A 19,453-nucleotide genomic window follows, 5' to 3' on the forward strand; every position below is an offset into this window, starting at 1 on the left:
ACATAATGTCTGATTGCTTGAAAGCTCATAGAATGTTCTTTGAGTGTCAGATGATAATATATCTGGCTTATTTTTTTAATCCCTCACAGCACTATATCCGCTGCTTTACATGTTGCATGTCTCAGTAAATGTTGGACTGAATTGGAGTATCCTGTGTTCTTTCTTATAAATGTAGCCTTTGAAATCCAGTTTTCCATTTTAAGCACTGTGTGCTTTTAAGATCATAATTAATTAATTACATAACGATATGTTTTTCTCAGTTGGTGGTAACTAGCTCTTTAGGGCACAAAGATGAGGTTTTAATGGATTTTCAGTTTCTTTGGCCATAGGTCAATTCAGTAAAGCTTAGTAAAGTAAAACTAACTAGTGTGCTGTCTTCCACGAGCCAGTAGGAACTCAAAGTTTTCACTGGGCTCAGGCTTTAAGCTAAATGCACATTAGAATATAAGTATAGCGAACTTCTTCCAGAGTGTGAGATTGAGTTTATCCTCCTGTGAATGCTTATGAAAACAATGTGAGGGTATCAGAAAATGTCAGAGCCTCAGGGTAAGTGCATCTGTATTTTCATTTGGCGTTAATCCTTCCTTTATAGCTCTGTGCTGGAGACTCCCGCCGCCTTCAGAGGCATACTAATTACTGTGACCAACAGGCTTTTGCTAAATGTGAATTTTTAGCCCAAGAATGTGTCCTCCACGTTAATTCTTTCTCTGAAAGTCACCGTGCACGTACTCCCAGTTTCTGAGGTTTGGAAAGATCCATTATGGTTTTTCAACGACAAGATTTTTCACCTAGCTTAAGAGCCAAGTCTTTAGAAGAACAAGCTGTTCCAGTGTTAAAAATGATGCCTCTATTTTAAGTCAAAAATGTTTTGTTTTGCAACGAGGTCACACAGGTATTTTTTTCCATGGCATTTATTTTCATGATCCGAGTGGACCCGAATCAAGTCCTCTCCATGCTCTCTTTATTCATGTGAGAACTTGTTTATAAGTCTCAAATGCCCAGTTCCTTATGCCAGCCAGCCAGGGAACCTCCACCATATGGCTTAGGTTTGGGGCATAACATTCAAATGAGTTCCAACAAGTGTGTCTGTGTTTTCTGCACCATCTGGCCTTCAGACACATATGTAGTAGATCTTTCCTGTCTGGGCTGGGTAATCTGATTTGAATGAGTTAAGCCTATTACCCAAGAAAAACTAGTGTGGGTCACATCTAGTGGGTGAGTGTGTAGTGTTTATTGCAAGGGTCACCAGGGGGCAGTGGGTGCTCGGGGCTCCGAGGTCTTCAAATTCGTGCTTTGGGGTCAGACCCCGTGGACTGCTCCCAGTTCTGAGGAACCTCTCAGCTCAGTAAGCATCTCAGTGGCATCTCTGCCTGCAGGTGGCGAGAGGAATGCCACAAGACCCATCATGTGGCCCCTTCATCTTTATCCTCCATCAGTGTTTAGTAATTGGCAGATGGTGGAGCCTAACATCTGTGATTCAGAGACATAAGGATTTGATGTATGTGATATGTAAATCAGCTCTTAACTATTCGGGGAGTGATTCAGGACACGTTTCTCGTTGAGCACATACTCGGGTTCACCAGTACTGCCACACACAAATGTCTTTTAAAGGCTTTGGGAACATATTGCCAAATGGCCGGGGGAAGAGTCATCCTCATTTACACCCTTGGCCGGCGGTCGGTTTGCTGCTCACTTCCCTGAACACTTGCCAACACCAAGTATTATCATATTTAAAAATTTTTGCCAACTTGCTCAGCAGAGGAAAAAGGATCTAATTATTCTTCTCATTTGCATTTCTTTAATTACTTGTGAGATTGAAAAAGTCACGTTTATTGTTCATTTTTTTGTTTCGGTAATTGTATTGCTTATAGTTTTAGCTCACTAATTTTCACTTAGCTGAAGTAAGGAACATTCATATAGTGGGATACCAGATAGCTCTTAAGATCATGTTTTTAAAAAAGATATTTAATATTATAGTGAATTATTTATAGTATATTAAATGAAATAATATCATAATAAAAAAGTCTATCATGATTCCAATTTAATAAAATATCAATGAAGTATATAAGTGTGGCATGTATATTTAAGAATCACAAATTTATGCACCTAAAACTCAGCTTACAAGGAAAAAGTACTGTGTTTTTGGTGAGTGGTCCAATCATCCTCTTGAGCCTCTACTCTGGGAAGGAGGAGAGAACTTTCCAGAGAGTGACCTAGTCTGTTCCAGCCAGGGCTTGATGGTCCGGACCTGAGTTTCCTACGAGGCTGCACCACCCCTGACCCTCAGCCACATCCTCATCCACCTGCCCTGACTGGGCCCTTTCCCTCCTCCCGTCCTTCCAGAAGCAGTGTCCCTCCCGTGGTGGTGCTCCTGGCTCTCAGTTGGCCCTTATCACTCTTCCCACAGGCAGTACTAAGTTCTTGGTCCTTTCCTTGCCATGTAGGGCTTCTCATACCCACAGTGCTCCCTGCCCTGTAGGCTATAGGAAGATTCCACAGTTCAGACTCCAAGCTGTGTTCAGGTGGTAAGGAATTTCAGGATCCGATTCTCTTCCGACAAAGCTTGACTAGACTACTGTCTCATGGTAGACTCAAAGAAGACCTGAAGAATGACCCCTTGGTGGCATCTACCACCCCTTACTACCCACTGTGGACCCACCATTGAATCCATGGATAGAAGCTTTCAGGCCATACAATTTATAGGATATGAAAGTACGTCTGACAATATTTCATTAAAAGGTATATGTAAAAAAATACTGAAAGGAAATACACCAACATGGTGATTTTTCTCTAAATTAATGGGGTTAAAGGTCAGTTTCATTTTCTTCATGTTTTTCTGTATTTTCCAGATTTCCTACAATGTCTGTATAATGTTTTTATAATTCTATAAAGTCATTTTTAAATGGAGTTTTTTTCTTTTTACATCCTTAAATGTTAGAGAAAAAGGGCAAAATTAGTGATTAAGTAGAGTATGCTTTTGATCTTTTAGGTTCCTCTTCCAACTTCCTTCTCTGCCACACCCCAAATTTGCAAAACAAGATAAAAAATTATATGCATACCTATTGGCAGCAGATGGAACTAGGTAAAGGACTAAGTTGAATCAAGACTTGAGGAAAATTAGTCTTTTGTAATTTGTTTGATACTTGTTTTGACTTTATTCCACATTGATAAAAGTTATCTTCTATTAAATAACGTGGCAAGTGATCCTTTTATTGGATAAAACTTGGTACAGTAACTTCCTTCAGTGTTTTTGTGTATGTAGATGATCTAGAAAAATAATTTATCTAACCCTGCCAGAGTTAGATTGCTGACAGGTCTGAAATCTAGACAGGTTGATCCCTAGACAACTTTAAAATTTATTTCAGAATCGTCTTTTTTGGGGAGAAAAAATTATAGTAAATTGAAAAAATAAAACCTGTATTTTATTTTTTTATTTTTTCATGAAAAACTAGATAGTTCTCTTTATTGGTTGAATAGGGCAATCCCAATCTACTCTCTATAATACACACAGAATCATTGTGTTCAGAGTATACTTCTCTGTTCTGGAGGCTGTCTTTCAGGTGCAAATAAAGGTACAATGGACTCTCTTTCCAGGAAAAGGTATGGTGATGCTCTAAGAAATCTGGTGAAGTAAGGCTCTTATTCCAAGTCCTTCTGCTGCCAGAATTCCCCCAAAGTAGCCTTCGATCACAGAGAAGAAGATGATAACCTTTCTCTTGCAAGACACCTAGAGGCAGGCACCCTAAAGGATAGAATGGGGCCATATCATCATTCATTGTGAATTACTTCTTCCTATCTGTAGGCGTAACCCTCCAAGCCCATATTTTTCTTCTTTCTGGAGAGTCTGACCATTCGCACCCTGGAAAAGATTATTGTCACTAAACATCAAGAAAACAGGGAAGGCTTATTTCTTTGTTTTGGAAAAACTGAAGACATTTAAGACGCCCTAACAGAGAGGACATTTGGCTGTGTATTGTCCAGACTACTTACTGTCCTCTGTGGTTGTGAATAGAATCCAAGAACTATGTGCACTGCCAAATCCATCGGAGGCAACCAGCCGAAACTCATACTCTGTGTGTGGTTGGAGATCTCTCATTTCATAGCCTAACGATGCAGAAGGAATGGAAAATAACTGGAAATCCATGGGTGGCGTGGCCAGGCCTCATCTGGAGTTGGTATCTGGGAGAGCTGGGAGCATTGTTACCAGCTTGTGTAGGCCAGACAACCTGAAGACTGGTTGGAGTGGCAGATGAAAGCCTGGGAGGCAGCACACCATCTAGAGAGTTCTGGAGGCTGGGAAGTCCAAGATCAAGGAGCCAGCAGATTCGGTGTCTGGTGAGAGCCCACTTCCTAGTTCATGGATGGTACTTTCTCTCTGGGTCCTCACATGGCAGAAGAGAAAACCCCTATTTTAATGTTTTATAACATTTTCTCATCTTTGTCAGTTTGCATAAATATTATTCATACATTTATTATGCTTCTGGTGGGCTGAAAACTTAGTCTTTTTCACTTAATGTATTTTTCTATTTATATACTATTCGTGAATTTTAAAATATATTCTATATATTAACTTAAAAATATAAAAATTCTCTATAATTTATTTAAACAGTACTCATTCTGTTGTTGGGTATTTAGGCTGTTTGCCATTTAAAATCTGAATTTTGGAAATTATTCAAACACTGTGCATGTAGATCTCAAGTTTCTTAGCAATGCTCTATGTGAGGTATGTAGCATGTAAATGAATTTGGGGGTGAATGGTCTGGCCTTGATCTGTCACCTTTTGATCAACAGGATTGATGTGGCTGACCTGGCTGGCTTCCCAGAGGACATACAATATTAATATATTACTGTCTTTCAAATCCATTTAAAGGGACCAGATTTAATATGGTTAAATTAATCCACAAATAGCACTGAAGCCTGATTTTAGCCTTCATCAAATCCCTTTTTTGTGACTTTAAAAGAGAGAAAATTATAAAAGGGATCCAAATTGGAAAGAAGGGAAACTCACCATTTGCAGATGACGTGAGTTTGTCTATAGAAAACCCTAAAGAATTCACCAAAAAACTTTTAGAAATAATAAATGAATATGGTAAAATTGCAGTATACAAAATCAACATACATAAATCAGATGCATTTCTATACACTAACAACAAAGTAGCAGAAAGAGAAATTAAGAATATGATCCCATTTACAATTGCAACAAAAAGCATAAAATACCTGGGAATAAACTTAACCAAAGAGGTTAAAGACCTGTTCACTGAAAACTATAAAACATTGTCAAATCAAAAAAGACGTAAACAAATGGTAAGATATTCCATGCTCTTGGATTGGAAGAACTAATGTAGTTAAAATGTCCATACTTCCTAAAGCAATCTACAGATGCATTGCAATCCTTTTCAAAGTTCCAACAACATTTTTCACAGAAATAGAACAAAGAATCCCAATATTTACATGGAACAACAAAATACCCCGAATAGCCAAAGGAATCCAGAGAAAAAAGAACAAAGCTGGAGGCATCACAATCCCTGACTTTAAAACATACTACAAAGCTATAGTAATCAAAACAGCATGGTACTGGCACAAAAACAGACACACAGATCAATGGAACAGAATCGAAAGCCCAGAAATAAAACCACGCATCTATGGACAGGTAATTTTCGACAAGGGAGCCAAGAACATACAATGGAGAAAGGAAAGTCTCTTCAATAAATGGTGTTGGGAAAACTGGACAGCCATATGCAAAAGAATGAAAGTAGACCATTATCTTACACCATACACAAAAATTAACTCAAAATGGATTAAAGACTTAAATGTAAGACCTGAAACCATGAAACTTCTAGAAGAAAACATAGACAATATGCTCTTTGACATCGGTCTTAGCATAATATTTTCAAGTACCATGTCTGACCGAGCAAGGGAAATGGGACTACATCAAACTAAAAAGCTTCTGCACAGCAAGGGAAACCATCAACAAAACGAAAAGACAACCTAATGATTGGGAGAAGATATTTGCAAACCATATATCTGATAAGGGATTAATATCCAAAATATATAAGGAACTCATACATCTGAACAACAAACTAACAACCCAATTAAAAAATAGGCAAGGGGGCTGGCCCAGTGGTGTAGTAGTTAAGTTCGCCCTCTCTGCTTCAGTGGCCCAGGGTTTGCAGGTTCAGATCCTGGGTGTGTGAAGGGATGAAAAGATGTTCAACATCACTAATTATCAGGGAAATGGAAATCAAAACTACAATGAGATATCACCGCACGCCTTTCAGGATGGCTATAATTAACAAGAGGGGAAATAACAAGTGTTGGAGAGGATGTGGAGAAAAGGGAACTCTCTAATGCTGCTGGTGGGAGTGCAAACTCGTGCAGCCACTATGGGAAACAGTATGGAGATTCTTAAAAAAATTGAGAATAGAACTGCCATATAATCTAACTATTCCACTGCTCGGTAAGATAACAACAATAAACAAACACGTAGAGATTGGATTGGTGGTTACCAGAGGGTAAGGCGGTGGGGAGGGAGGAGGGCAAAAAGGGTGATTAGGTACCATGTGTGTGGTGATGGATTGTAGTTAGTCTTTGAGTGGTGAACATGATGTAATCCACACAGAAATTGAAATATAATCTCATACACCCAAAATTTATATAATGTTATAAACCACTGTTACCAGAATAAAAATAAAAAAGAAAGAAAGAAAATTGACAAGTTGAGTCCCCATGATATCAGTATATCCTTTGATAAGCAGTAAATCACTCAAAAAGGCAAACAGACTAAGGGAAATGAAGAACCAGTGAAGAACAAATGAAGAACCAAGAAGGAGGCAAGCAAGCATACCTTGACCATGTAGTCTGTGGTGGGCGTTGTGCAGGATGCTTTTTTATAGCTGTCTCATTTCATCTCAGGAACACCTGGTAAACAGGTAGTGCCCTTTCTACTTGCTGGAGGAGGAAAATTGAGGACTGAATATATTTAAGTCATTTGCTTCAAGTCTCAGCTAATAAGGAGGTGAGCTGGTTCTGGTCTGTCTGTCTGCAGTCTCAAACGCTCCTGCTGTTAGTCTAGCCCACACTGCTCATGTCTGGAACACCCAGTTTGCAGTAACCCAAGAGGTGTGTCGTGATGCATTCGAAATAGAACAAAGACTTAGGTGTAAAACAAACAAAGGGAACTTTAAAGGTACTTCAAGACATCACACAAGAATTCTTTTTGACCCTGAATGGGGAAGGCTTTCTAAACATGACTTAAAAAATCTTAAGCCGAAAGCAAACAAAAAGACTCATAAATTTGACTTCATAAAAATTAAAAAAAACTTATTCATGGCCAAAAATATGTCATAAGCAAAGTAAACCTGGAGAAATAATTGCAACTCATAACATAGATAAAGAGCGAATTCTTCTAATGTACAACAGCTCCCAGAAATGGATGAAGAAAAGCCCAATAATCCAGTGGAAAAGTGAGGAAAGAATATGAGAATACAGTTCACTGGAAAGGAAAGCAAAGCAACATCCCTGGGTCTTTGCCTCCATCCGTATCTGGCTCTGACCGGGCTTTTGGCACACGTGAGAATTCCGGGAGTGATTCAGAAACCAAGTTTGGGCCCTCCAACTTTTTAGCAAGTGGCCTCTGCCTACAATGATGAAGAGTTTGAGTGGGACCTTTCTGAGTCACAGTCTAGGAATCGTAACTTAAGGCTCTGTTGTGTCCAGAAGCTTCGGTCACCAGCATCCCAAAGCCTTCCTAAGAGAGCAGTTCTCTGAAGCTGAGAAAACTATTAAGGGAAGGTGAGGACTTACCTTGGGATCATTGTCTGTCAACAAACGGGAATTGTCCAGCATCTTCTGGTTCTTAAGGACAAGCCTTACAAAAGGAATCTCGGAATGGATCAATTTTAGAACTGAGAGACATGTTGGAATCCATCTAGTGCAACCTCTTCATTTTGTAGATGAGAACACGACTCAGAGAGGTTAGTGAGTGTTCAAAGCCACACACACTCAACGTGTTACTGGTTGAGTTGAGTCTCTCGGCTGCCAATCCCAAACTCCCTCCTTGGCTTTGTGCTTACACGTGGCACTTGGGGACCAGTGAAAGAGCTTTAAGACACATGGAGTCAAGTCTGGGAGTCCTTCTTCGCTGAAACTGTTACTTTAACAATTGCCAGACCTGAATTTTATCTTGATTTCTTTCCTAGCTCCCTTTGTCCCTCTCGCAAATGCCAGTCAGATGTCTACCGTGTGCCATGCACTATTCTAGAAATAAAGACTTTAGCACCTTCTATATTGTCTACGGATTTGAATGACGTCCTTTTTAGTGATCACCAGGCTAGTAGGACAATACCAGGCCACTCACCTCCAAAAGAATGGAACATTTCTCTGTAGGTGAAAAACGTTTCTCTGTAGAAGCGTTTTAAAATAACGAATTCTGCGTTCCCACTCCAGTAGAATTGTGGACAAGTAGAAAAATGTCCTGGCTTTTAGGAAACACATGCTGAAATATTCAGGGGTGCAGTGTCAGCATATCGGTAACTTAATTTCACATGTTTCGGGAAAAAACAAGTGTGTGAGAGACACACACAAACACATGCATACACATAGAGCAAGTATGGCAAAATGTTAACAGTTGTTGAGTCTTGGTGGCGGGTATGTGGGTTTCTATTCTTTAAATCTTTCTGAATATTGAGATTTTGAAACACGCACCCCCACCTAAAACAAGTAAACCCTCTCATTAGTGCCCCTTCTCACACAGAGTGAAATCTAGACTTACAAACAGTCTGAAAGACCCACCGAAGTGCAGCATCCTCCTTGCCTCTGACACTTCTCCATTGTTCTCCTCTGATTCAAGTCCCACTGGCCTTCTCCACCTCAGGGCCTTTTGCACTTCCTGACACCCATTTCTAGAGCATCCTTTCTTTGGCTTGGTGCATGTCTTCCTCTTATTTCCTTGAGGTGTTTACTCAAAGTTTGTCTTAGTGACTCCTTTGTAGATTACCCACCTATTAAAAACTGCAAGCCCCTTGCCGCCGTCTCTTACTTTCTTCCCAGCCTAATTTTTCTCCCTATCACTCATCACGTTAGCTTGTATACTTACGGTCCGTCTTCCTCCATTAGAACATCAGCTCATGTGGGCTCTCCCTTGGTTTATTCGTTGTGTCTCCTGGCTTTGAAGAGTGCCCAGTTTAATCTTGCTGAGGCTGAAGATGTGCTCCCAGTTTTTCTTCCCAGAAACTTTGAATAGCCTTAAAATATGTTGCCTCTGTGACCTGTGAGGAAAACGAGGCCACTTACAGGCGGTAGAATGGAGTCCATAGGTGAATACCATTTAGCAACTGAATTGACGATTTGAACTGTGAAATCCAATAAAATCTATTGTATAAAGGCTGCCCGGAGAATGATTTACCTGGAAAAAAAGGTATTTGAGAAGCTTTATTCTACATCAGAATCAATACCTTTAAAGCTTTAGAAGCATGTCTTTGAGTCTGTTTTTCTGAACTTGAATAACTGCAATGACGAAGATTGTTCCAATTTACTATTCATCACAAAACTTTAAAATAATTGAGTCAAGTTAATCTCCCTGTTTTGAAGTGGACAATGTGGTCATAAGAAGTGTCTCTTTTTCTCTCAGTAATCGGAGGCCTATAATTACGTGAAAAGAATAGGATGGAATGGTTTCATGTCACCATATGCACGCATGCGTGCATGCACACACACACCCATTATATATTTTCCTTTTGAGATTTGAGTTTGTGTTAGTTTGATAGCTCTGGGCTTTAAAAATATTTTAGCAATTTAAAGATAGATAGTTGATCTTCATTTTTCATGGATTCTGTACCTGGAAATTTGCCTGCTTGCTATAATTTATCTGTAACCCTAGAATCAGTACTCAGGATACTTTCCTGGTCATTCACAGACACATGCAGACCTGTGCAAAATTATGAGTCACTTGATGTGCACGTTCCCAGCTGAGGTTGAACAAGGCAACACTCTGGCTTCTTGTTTCAGCTCTCAGATTGTAAATAAGTGTCCTTTTCATGATTTATTTAGTGCCACGTTGTTTTGCACGTTTGCTTTTTGTAGATTTCACTGTTTTAAATGGCCCCTGCGTGTAGTGCTGTTGAATGTTTCTAAGCACAAGAAGGCTGTGATGTGCCTGATGGACAAAATGTGTGTTAGACGAGCTTTGTTCAGGAGTGAGTTTTTTTTTTTTTTACTTAAGATTATGATAGTTTACAACCTTGTGAAATTTCACTTGTACGTTATTGTCAGTCATGTTGTGGGTACACCACTTCATCCTTTGTGCCCACCCCCCAACCCCCTTTCCCCTGGTAACCACCAATCAGTTCTCTTTGTCTACATGTTTAACTTCCACCTATAAGTGGAGCCATACAGAGTTCCTCTTTCTCTATCTGGCTTATTTCACTTAACATAATACCCTCAAGGTCCATCCATGTTGTTGTGAATGGGACGATTTTATCCTTTTTTATGGCTGAGTAGTATTCCATACACATACATACATGTATGTATATGTATATACACGATATCATCTTTATCCACTCATCAGTTGATGGGCACTTAGGTTGCTTCCACATCTTGGCTATTGTAAATAATGCTGCAGTGAACATAGGAGTGCATGGGTCTTTTTGCATTGCTGATTTCAAGTTCTTTGGATAGATACCCAGTAGTGGGATGGCTGGGTCATATCGTATTTCTATTTTTAATTTTTTGAGAAATCTCCATACTGTTTTCCATAGTGGCTGCATCAGTTTGCATTCCCACCAACAGTGTATGAGGGTTCCTTTTTCTCCACAACCTCTCCAACATTTGTCACTTTTTGTTTTGGTTATTTTTGCCATTCTAATGGGTGAAATGTGATATCTTAGTGTAGTTTTGATTTCCATTTCCCTGATGGTTAGTGATGATGAGCATCTTTTCATGTGTCTATTGGCCATCCATGTATCTTCTTTGGAGAAATGTCTGTTCATGTCTCCTGCCCACTTTTTGATCCGGTTGTTTGATTTTTTGTTGAGCTGTGTGAGTTCTTTATATGTTATGGAGATTAACCCTTTGTCGGATATGTAACTTGTAAATATTTTTTCCCAGTTAGTGGGTTGTTTTTTTGTTTCAATCCTGTTTTCCCTTGCCTTGCAGAAGCTCTTTAGTCTGATGAAGTCCCATTTGTTTATTCTTTCTATTTTTTCCCTTGTCTGAGAAGACATGGTGTCCGAAAAGATCCTTTTGATACTGATGTCAAAGGGTGTACTGCCTATATTTTCTTATAGAAGCCTTATGGTTTCAGGTCTAATCTTTAGGTCTTTGATCCATTTTGAGTTTATTTTGGTGAATGGTGAAAAAGAATGGTCAATTTTCATTCTTTTACATGTGGCTTTCCAGTTTTCCCAGCACCATTTGTTGAAGAGGCTTTCTTTTCTCCGTTGTATGCCCTCAGCTCCTTTGTTGAAGATTAGCTGTCCATAGATGTGTGGTTTTATTTCTGGGCTTTTAACTGTGTTCCCTTGATCTGTGCACCTGTTTTTGTACCAGTACCATGCTGTTTTGATTACTGTAGCTTTGTAGTATGTTTTGAAGTCAGGGATTGTGATGCCTCCAGCTTTATTCTTTTTTCCCAGGATTGCTTTAGCAATTCGGGGTCTTTTGTTGTCCCATATGAATTTTAGGAATGTCATTGGGATTCTGATTGGGATAGCGTTGAATCTGTAGATTGCTTTAGGTAGTATGGACATTTTAACTATGTTTATTCTTCCAATCCATGTGCATGGAATGTCTTTCCATCTCTTTATATCATCATCAGTTTATTTCAGGAAAGTCTTATAGTTTTCGTTGTATAGGTCTTTCACTTCCTTGGTTAAATTTACCCCAAGGTATTTTATTCTTTTTGTTGTGATTGTGAATGGGATTGTGTTCTTGAATTCTTTTTCTGTTAGTTCCCGTTGTTAAAGTATAGAAATGCTAATGATTTATGTATGTTGGTTTTATACCCTGCAACTTTGCTGTAGTTGTTGATTATTTCTAATAGCTTTCCAGTGGATTCTTTGGGGTTTTCTATATATAAGATCATGTCGTCTGCAAACAGCGAGAGTTTCACTTCTTCATTGCCTATTTGGATTCCTCTTATTTCTTTTTCAGGAGTGAGTTTTAATGCAGTTGGCTGAGAGTTCAGTGTTAGTGAATAAAAGATACGATATATCCAGAAAAAGGAAGAGGAAAGCCATGAAACTGTATGTACAGCTGCTCTGGAAAATGCTAAAGTAGCATCTGTAGTGCGTGATGAAACTGTGGAAAAGATGGAAAAGCAGCTGAATTTGTAGATTCATGAGGTGACGACTGATTTAAAAAAGGGTAGTCGACCTCATTGTCGGGGCTAAAAGCCACAGAACTTTTGGTCATGTCATCCAGGATCAGGAAAAAGTTAAAGCCCTGGCAGCTAGTGCTGGCTGGCTCACGTATTTCAAAAGGTGACACAGCGTGAAAAACATTAAATTTGCATGTGAGGCAGGTTCTGAAGATCAGGAAATTGAGGAAGAATTTTAAAAATGTAGTCTGTCCTCATTCACAGATTCTGTGTTTGCACATTCTACTACTTGCTAAAATTTATTTATAATTCCGCATTTGATATTCATGGCACTTTTGTGGTCATTTGCAGACATTCGCAGAAAATCACAGTTTGTTGTCCAACACACGTCCCCAGCTGAGATCGAACAAGGCGATGTTCTGCCTTCTTGTTCCCGCTATCATACAGAGATGACCAGAAGGTGGATGCGGGAGGGGGCAATTCAGTGTAGGGCTCCATGTCGAGGGCCAGTTGGACAGGGTTTGAATCTCAACTCTGGCACTTGTTAGTGGGGTGGCCCCAGGCAAGTGACAATGCTTCTAAACCTCATTTTCTCTTTTGTAAAATAAAGAACATATAATCTACCAGGATGAGTTGTTGTTAGCATTTAAGATTATAATCTTTTGGATATATATGCATGTGCACACACACACGTAGACATAGACATTTGTCCTAAGAATACTGGTTCAGTATTTGCTACTTCATGGTAACTTTACAGAACATAATTACTGTGAATAATGAGAATTGACTGCACCTGCTAAGTGTTATATAGGAAAAGGATTATATGGAAAAGCTCGTTTTCAATGCTAATGAAACTAGCTTGTTTTACAAAGATGTTGGCAAATAAACTTATGTAAAGCCAGTGGCATTTCCCTTGACGGAAATGTCACTCCACGCTCATGGAACTCTTACCCTGTGTTTCCCTTGTGAGCAGAAGCTCAGTATTTGCTACTTCAGTGTTCTTGGTGACTTTATGGAACATAACTACTCCGAATAATGAGAATCAACTGCAACTCATTTGGTGAAGTTATTTTTAAAAATGGGGAAGCCAGCTACAATAGAGAAGGAAATGATTCTTCAAGAGACGTGTGATGTGCTTTTTGTTGAATATATTGCTTCTTAAAGACGTTTCGTGGTACCTGGCTCAAATAACAGGATGGAAATTCCATATCTGTGCTTACTTTTCCACTGGCCTCCACCGTCACCATTGTTGGTGCTGACACTTACTGAGTGTTTCCTACATGCTTATCACTGTTGTCAGCACTTTACGTGTCATCTTATTTAATCTTCAGAATAATAATCGTGGTAGTGGGAACAGCAGCAGCCGCAAACACTTGCGTGACACTTGCTGTGTGTTAGGAACATTTCTCAGTGGTTCACGATTAGTGACTAATTCGTTCCTCACAACCTGCCTGTGTGATAAGAACTATTATGAACCCCATTTTACAGGGAAGGACACTGAGGTCCGGAAAGATTAAACAACCTGCCCAGGTTACACTTAGTAAGTAGTTCTGAGCCTGCACACTCGGACCCTAAACTCTGTTGCTTCCCAGGATGGGGGCTGGGAAAGGCGCTCCCTCCACCAATAAGTAGATTTACTGGGTAGGAACTTAGACACGCTATCCACTATTTATTTATCTAGTGTTAATTTTCCATGAAGCTGAGCTCAGCTTAGTGCCTACAGGTACTTTAGCTAATCAGTTTCTATAGATTGTGACGTAGCAAGTGTCAGATGAGAAACTCCTGTTTCTCCAACTGGTTTTGCAAATAGACACTGATCTGTTTGCCAAGGAGAACTGACCACACAGGATAAATGGTTAAGAATATGGTCTGTTGTAGCTGCCTATTTAAAAAAAAAAAAATCTTGAAAATTGTTGATGGGAAGTGATAAGGGGAAAGTATGGTGGAGTTGGTATGGAAAAGAAGAGTAGATTTTTAAAATTTAAACCTGAATAGTAACCTCTCAGGATACAAATGGGAGAGCCTGGTACCTAGCCCACCCCACAGCTGCCGGAAGTGCTATCTGTACCCTTTCTCCTCATCTCTACCAGGACTTCCTAGCCTAACATCCCGGGGCCTACAGATGTTAATTTTGTTTGTTTGTTGATTGATTTACTGTTGGCTATAAGTCCCTTAGAGAATCTAGGGAAAGCTAAGGACTCTTAGGAGGAAAATGCTTCCAGGCACGTAACCCTGTCGTTGAATACATTTTGTGGGTATTCCAGACCTCCTGAGAAGCTCATTGAGAAAGCATCTTAGGGTTCATGGATTCCAGAACCTTCTCTCTTAGGAGATCTATGAGTTTTTTTTCATCACTTAAAAATACCTAACTGAAGTCCGGCAGTCATCTGTGTTTCTGTGCTCTTGCCTGGGATTGGGTGAATGTCACTGAGTGCTCTGATTTTCTTATGTGGACAAATTATTGAAAGCAAGAAGTTCATGCTGAGCACGGTGGGTTCCTTAGTGGTGAAAAGATTGGGAACCACTGGGCTGTATGGGGCCTCTGTCTTCACTGGCCTCACTCTTCCCAGAATCCTTTTAGTCTGGACAGCCCTTACTCTATAACTTAACATTGTAATTTTATACTGTTTTTTGGTGGTTGTATGTACATATTTTGTCTTCTATATTCATTCTTAAAGCCCTTAAGGAACTATGTTGCCCTTTCTTACTCTCTATGGTGCTTGGCACTCAGTAGGCTGTGGGCTTCTTTTGTCTACAGCCGCCACTGTCTCAGGAGGGGGCAGGGTCTGGAGAAGGTGCCCATCCTTCTGGCCGCAGGGGGCAGCAGTGTAGTGGTCATGATGGTCATCCTCCTTCAGATTAACCAGGCTTTTTGGAGCTATGGAGCCCTTAAAAGTGTACCTACTCCACGTAAAAGCTGAGGAAATTAGCTCTATTAGAGTCTACCATATATTTCAGTTCGAAGTAATATTTTAAACTATTGCTTTTTCCTAGAGGAATTGCATTTTTAGATACGTAGTTTTTTGGGTTTTGGTGCTTTGGGGTAGGGTGGAGGGTAACAGACACAGTCAGAAGCCTCTGAAGTGAGCCTGCCTCATGCTGAGTGGTACCTTTTATTGCTAGTAAATTTACGTGAAAATTATATTACATAAAGCCAATTTCTCTCTAGATTGAAATATGTATTTACGTTGTAGGTGTGGAAAGAATTACAGCGTGTGTTTGTTTTGCAATTAGGAAACATGAGAAAATATTTGGAAGAAGAGCTAATATTACACATTTTCTAAAATCTCTAGATGGTGAACCAACAGTACAGATAAGTCTAAAGGGAGATAGTTATTCTAAGCATTTTCTGAACTGAAGGAGAAAATGCATTTTCCTTCCATAAATGCCCCGATTTGTCAAAATTCGGCTACCGACACAAATGTAACTGAAGTGGAGCATTTTCATCAGGAAAAGAACAAACCTGAAGACTGAAGCGATGACCCAAAGCCTGAAGGATGCAGTAGAGGTTCCTGAAAACCTTACTTAGCATCGCCCTGCACTAGCCAGGTGCTCAGGAAACAGGGTAAGGGCTGCTCCCCAGACCTCAAGATGTTGAAGAAAGGCGAGCGCTCACGAGAGGGCTTGGAGAGCCTGGGGCGTGGTGAGTCTAACTTCTGCCTGGGGAAATGAGGAGGGCTTCACGCAGAAGCCCTGCCCTGAGCTCAGCCTTGGAAACTTGGTAGGACTTTGACCAGGAAGCATGAGGAGGCAAGGATTTCTAGGCAAGGTGTAGCCTGAGGGAAAGTCAACAGCGTGAAGCTGTCCAAGCGGGCAGTATCTTCATGAGAAGGCAGGGACGATACATACGAGCCGCCTTTTGTGAGAATCACATGTGATTCTGTTTTCAGATCCTGTATTTTCAAAGGTCATTGCCAGGGTCAGACATTTTCTTTATGTCTCAGGTTTGGTGGTGGTCATGGGAAGAGAAGAATTTATTCTCATGAAGAAGGGAATTGTTTTAATCACAGTTTCATAGGGAGGACTCCAGAGGGCTCTTGAGTACAAGTTGGCTAATGCTGTAGCAAAATCCAGAGCTCCTTGGTGGTAATTTTAATTTCCACAACATTAGTGGAAGTATTGGACCTATGTGCCTGACATGAGGAAATAGGTAACACAGCTAATTGGGTTGTTTTTTAGACTTTGGAAATCATCAGGAAAGGTATAAGCTGAGAGAAGACTGTGGACTGAGCCCCTGTCTCTTCTTTTTCTGTTTTTCTTCTTTTTTTTTTTGCTCAGGAGGATTAGCCCTGAGCTAACATCTGTTCCCAATCCTCACCTTTTTTTCTGCTTGAGGAAGATTGTCCCTGAGCTAACATCCATGCCAGTCTTCCTTTACTTTATATGTGGGATGTCGCCTCACTGTGGCTTGATGAGTGATGTGTAGGTCCATACCCAGGATCTGAACCTGTGAACCCCAGGTTGCCAAAGAAGAGTACGCGAACTTAGCCACTACACTACTGGGCTGGCTGCTCCCCCCGCCTGCCTTTTTTTTTTTTTTTTCCTTTTTTGAGGAAGATTAGTCCTGCACTAACATCTACCACCAATCCTCCTCTTTTTTGGCTGAGGAAGATTGGCCCTGAGCTGACATGCCCGTCTCCCTGTACTTTATATATGAGACTCCTACCGTGGCATGGCTTGATGAGCAGTGTGTAGGTCTGTGCCCAGGATCCAGATAGGCAAACCCCAGGCCACCAAAGCGGACTGCACGAACTTAACCACCCATGCCACTGGGCCTGGGCTGGCCCCGGGCTGGCCCCCCTTGTCTCTTCTTAAACTCCTTCTAACCTGATGTACTCTATTGACTTTGCCTTATGAGATGGTACCACAAATGAAAGAAAAAAGAGGTGGGGTGGTCTGGGCTCAGTTGGAGTTGGGTGTTTGTCATAAGCATTTGCAAGAATTTAGTGTACTTCTAGAACCCTCTTATGGGAAATGGTGTAATCCTGGCATTCATGTCACAGGAACATTAAGTTTAGGGAAATACCTCATTATTCGACTAATTGTTTTGGATTAGAATGTTGACTGCTGTTCCAGTTGACACATAAATCTTCTTGAGAAGTGAGTTTTAAAAATATTTATAAATAGTGTGCATCCTTATATATCCTGAATGTTAGAGTCCTATTTTGGGTTAAATATCGCAGTCCAAGAGGAGTGGGTAGAGGGGAGAGATGTGCTGTAGGGGTAGGTCTGTGTATCCCCAGCTCTTGTATCACAGGACCGTCCTTCTCCACAGCCCTAGTGTCCACTGACGGGACCATAGCCGGCCAGTCATCTTCCCTTTCTCTCCAATTTGAATTAGGAGAGAAAGCAAGCCAGACCTACGAGATTGGGTAGATTTGGCTTCAGTGGCTCTGCTGCGATTTGTACAAGTGGAAGACGTTTTCAGTTCGGCAAGAGGAGGGAGAGAGAAGGTGCGAAAACCAGAGACCACAGAGACTGAGGAACAGAGATGAGAGGCCAGGATATCTGAAGGACAGAGAGTAGCGTTTTCTAGAGATTCTGGGCGCCTCTCTCCTGTAGAGGTGTAGAAGCCCTACTCTCATGTAGAGGAACATGTATTATTTCATTGTAAATTAATTTCCCATGCAATAGCTCCCCTTCTCCTTGAAGTAGCATGGGTGGATTTCTGTTCTTTGCTACTAAACGCTCTCTGTGACCATGGCCAAGTAGACCCTGGGAGGCATACAAGACAAGTGTGAAATCTTGTCCTCTGACTACCAAAGTTCTCTGCCTTGATATGGCAAGAAAATGATCAACCGCTCCTGTTCGTCCCCAGAACTGGTATCATACCTCCTTCACTTGTCGATTTTAATGGCTCACTCACTGGCTGTCATTTAGATGTGACTTGGGTACTTTCATTCATATGGATGTATCTTAGTGCCATTCAGATCTCCCTGTCATCTTTCATGCCTGGAAGGGAGGCGGGCAGCCAGTTCCCGTCTCTCAAGGAGGTACCTGGGTTCTTGCCCCCAAGTATTTGTTCACTCATTCTTTCAACTAATAGTTTTGGCCTACAGTTTGCCGGGCCTCGTCCTAGGTGCTGGGGAAATAACAGTGAACAAGAGGCAGGTCCTCCTCCTCATGGGGCTCAGAACCTGATAAGAGTGAGAGAGATGAACCGACTCATAACATAACACATGACTTAGTTACGACCATAATGCGTTCTATGGGTTTTGGGGATCATGACCTTTTTGGGAGATGGTGGAAGGCTACCTGGTAAAAGCAGCCTTAAGTTGAGGTCTGAAGAAAGAGTAAGAATTGACCAGGAGAAAGGCATGCCATGGACTACACTGGAAGTTGAGCTTGGACCCATTCAGGTAGGGCCTTGTTTTTCCCAGGATCATGTAGATTAATTTAGGGGCCATAAGAAACTTGAGACTATTGTGTGCCTCGAGATGTCTAACGTGCAGTTACAGTATCCCTCTTCCCTGGGGAGATTGGTATTAGAGAGGATTGACGGTTAAGCTGAAGTTCCAAGGTCCCAAGCTAAAGGGGAAAACATATCCTTGATTCTTTGAGTGGAAGTAGTAACACAAGACTAGCGGCAATGGAAGGGTGTTCTCAGATTCGCTAGAGAACCATGCCAGCTTGTTACAACTTCCTGAAACCTGGGAGCTCTCGCCTTCTTTCCCTTCTTCCTCTACTCTTCCCTTCCTCTCTTTCCTCCCACCTTTCCCCCCCATCTTCCTCCCTACATTCCCCCTTCCTTTCACTTGCCACCTCATTCCTTCTCCCTCTTCGATTCTCCCTTCTCTTCTCCATCCACCCATCCAACCAGCACATAGATGTTAGGCATTGCCTGTGAATAGAATCCTTTGATGAATAAGGTCCCATGGGCCCTTCCCGTAAAGAATTCACTGTATGGCAGTGGATTAATTGACTGATTTAATCAGTAGGCTAGGCCTGGAGAGAGACATGCATGGAACTAAATAGAGTTTCCTTTTACATGTTTATTTGTATGATTAGTGGTTATGCACTATACAGTCTAACGCTTACTTTCCTAAAAAGCGTATGCCAGAGTCGTGGGGAAGTGCGGAGAAGGAGTGGGAATGGATCCAGGCTAGTTCTTTCCGTCGCTGGAAAGCAATTTCACATGCA

General features: G+C 40.9%; 1 protein-coding gene across 4 annotated transcripts in view; it reads left to right on the top strand.

The window, feature by feature from the left end:
- Positions 1-19,453, top strand: part of OSBPL10 (oxysterol binding protein like 10) — a 285,389-nt gene that overhangs the window by 174,352 nt on the left and 91,584 nt on the right. The window lies entirely within an intron of this gene.

The sequence above is a fragment of the Equus caballus genome, chromosome 16 (genome assembly GCF_041296265.1).
Source record: "Equus caballus isolate H_3958 breed thoroughbred chromosome 16, TB-T2T, whole genome shotgun sequence".
Classification (NCBI taxonomy): domain Eukaryota; kingdom Metazoa; phylum Chordata; class Mammalia; order Perissodactyla; family Equidae; genus Equus; species Equus caballus.